The 2,649-nt window shown below is 56.5% G+C and overlaps 1 long non-coding RNA gene across 1 annotated transcript; it reads right to left on the reverse strand.

Annotated features, from left to right (window-relative positions):
• Positions 1-401: 401 nt before the first annotated feature.
• Positions 402-2,130, reverse strand: LOC102153374. The gene is made up of 2 exons (XR_005360498.1): positions 1,969-2,130; positions 402-1,766 (listed from the first exon to the last, which is right to left on the reverse strand). It is a non-coding gene; the product is annotated as an uncharacterized LOC102153374 (long non-coding RNA).
• Positions 2,131-2,649: the final 519 nt, after the last annotated feature.

Consider the following 2,649-nt stretch of genomic DNA (forward strand, 5'->3'; position numbering starts at 1 on the left):
TGCTGGTGACCTCTGAGAGAATGGAGGCTGTCTTCATCAGGGAGGACCCTTGGAGAATGTAGGGGCTTGTAATGTTCTGTTTTTGTTTTGTTTTGTTTTTTAGGTTATTTATCTATTTATTCATGAGACACACAGACATAGGCAGAGGGAGAAGCAGGCTTCATGCAAGGAGCCTGATGTGGGACTCGATCCCAGAACCCCGGGATCACGCCCTGAGCTGAAGGCTGACACTCAACCACTGAGCTACCCAGGTGTCCCAATGTTCTAGTTCTTGATTGAGTGGTAGTATTATGGGTATTTCCTTTATAATTTTTCTTCAAGCCATTTTCTTCAAACCATTTCTACATAAATGGTTTTGCACTTTTCCGTGTTATATAACCTGATTAAAGAGAAAACATGCATGGAGTGATACATATACTGTATTTAGGAGGGTAAAATGAGATTAGGGAGGTGTGTACAGATACAATTGTGTTTCTAATATTGTGTTACATGTGTTTCATTAGCTCCCAAGCTAAGTACATGGGTTTTCAATTATTATTGTCCATAATTTTTGATAAGCCTAAAATATTTAAATCAAAATTAAAACTAAGAAGGCAATATGGAAAAGAAGCTGGATGCTTTCGGTTCTGTTTTCATTTCCTTTATGGTTGTTATTCAATAAACTAGAAACAAGAGAGAAAATTCAGTAGTTAAATCAGTACTTTAAAGATTTGCCAGCATTCAGAAGTTCTTTTCTTCAAGGATACATGGAGAATAGAATCCAGTTACTAATCTCAGGGTTTGATCTCAGGCCTGTTTGGTTTAGTTTTGGAGAAGTGATCTCAGGATATAACTGCCTGTGTTCTGAGAGCAGCCCCCACCTCTGCACGAGAGTATCTGCTACTCATCCCATGGCTCTCTCAAAGGCTCACAGACCCTTCCCTGCAACCCTCATGTGAGATGGCCTGGAAGTCATTCCACTGTTGGGTGGAGATAGCTGCTGCCAGCAAACTACCCTGCTTTCCCAGAAAGCCTGTTCCAACCTCTTCCTACTCATTCAGCAAGTCCTCATTCCAGGCTGCTGACCTTGGATTTTCCCTCGCTGTGTAAACAAATAACTGGGAAACTACATGAGTGAAGGAAATCCTTAGCAGGAATGGAAAATGCAAACTCTGGCACATTGAGAATGCAATGTAAAAACTGGTTGCATATGGATTTCACGATCTCCTGAGCCTCTGGGCTCCCTGCTCAGCCTTTCTTTAAGGAGTCAGAATAACCGTGTCCCTGATTGCCCTTGGTTCTGTGGTTTTCTCATATGGATTCCTAGGGGAGGAGAGGCCATCGGTCCCTAGTGGATAAATGGAAGGAAGCTGGTCCAGGTAACTGCTTGTTCAGTTGAGTTAGTGAATCAACCCAGGATCTGCTCAGACTTTATATACCATAATGAAATTCTTATTATTTTGGTTGCAATTTCTGTTACAGCTGAAACATCCTAATTGTCATAGGATGGAAAGAGGAAATTTTGTTACATATTGTTGACAACTGGGAGCAGGTAGTGATAGATAAGGGGAACCTCTAGGGGCCCTGTTTGGGGTAGTGCTACCCGAAGAGAGGTTCATGGGCCTGCGGCTAGTTAGGACGGCCGCGGGGGGGGCTCGCTCCAGACCGAGTGGGGCTCCGGACGGAGGACTGCGAGTTCGACGGGGTCCCGCTCCGGTGGCTGTGATGCACAGAGGTGGGTCCAGCAGGGGAGGTGCCCACCTTCACCATCCGTCACGGCAGGACCGCTGAGGAGCCGGGGTGAAGCGGTTTGAAGGAGCTCGATGCTGGACCCCTGGCGGAGCCCCAGCTGCGCACGCGGCGCCCGAGGTGCGGACGGGCGGGCGGGCGGGCGGACGGGCGGCGGACGGACAGACGGGCGGGCGGGCGGCGGCGAGCATCCGCGGCCCGGCGCGCGGGTGGACAGTGGACACGCACTGTCTTGCTTACCGGACCGCGGTCGCTCCCAGGAGCTTTGTTTCCAGGTTCCTGCTTGAGTCGGGAAGGGCCGGACGCCCGGCGGCCCCGGCGGCCCCGGCGCAGCGCGGCCTCTGCTCTCGCACCGCCCCGGCGACCTCGGCCGCGGTCCTCGGCTGTCCTCCCGCGCCTCCGTCGGGCGACCCAGGACCCGCACCGCCGCCGCAGCTCCCCCGGCCTCCCCCGGCCTGCGGGCGGACCCACGCCGAGACGGCGAGCCCCGCCTCCCCTCAGCTCGGGAGGCGTCGACCCCGCGGCGGGAAGCCCCCTCCGAGCCGACGGGCGGGGCCCGCGTACGGGCGACGGCGGGCGAGAGACGGCGGGGGGAGGGCGTCCGCTGCCCGGCGACCAATCAGAGCAGGGCAGCGGGCAGGCCCGCCTCCCAGTGGCTGCTCAGGCGCTGCCTGCTCCTGGAGTGGACGAGCTGCCTGCCCATCGGGGCGGGGCACGCGGAGCCTCGGCCAATAGCGGCAGGCGGCCGGGTCGGGCCGGCGGCCCTGCGGTGCGCGCGCTGCTCGGCGAGCCCGCTGGCGCTGAGGGAGCCGCCGCCCTCCCGCCGCCGCGCTGCGCCCTGGGCCCCGCGGCCCGCCCGGCGGCCGCGCCGCGTCATGCTGGGGGCTGCTCGGCGCTAGTGCCCGGGCCGCCGCCGCCGCC

Source organism: Canis lupus, chromosome 6, assembly GCF_011100685.1.
Source record: "Canis lupus familiaris isolate Mischka breed German Shepherd chromosome 6, alternate assembly UU_Cfam_GSD_1.0, whole genome shotgun sequence".
Taxonomy (NCBI): domain Eukaryota; kingdom Metazoa; phylum Chordata; class Mammalia; order Carnivora; family Canidae; genus Canis; species Canis lupus.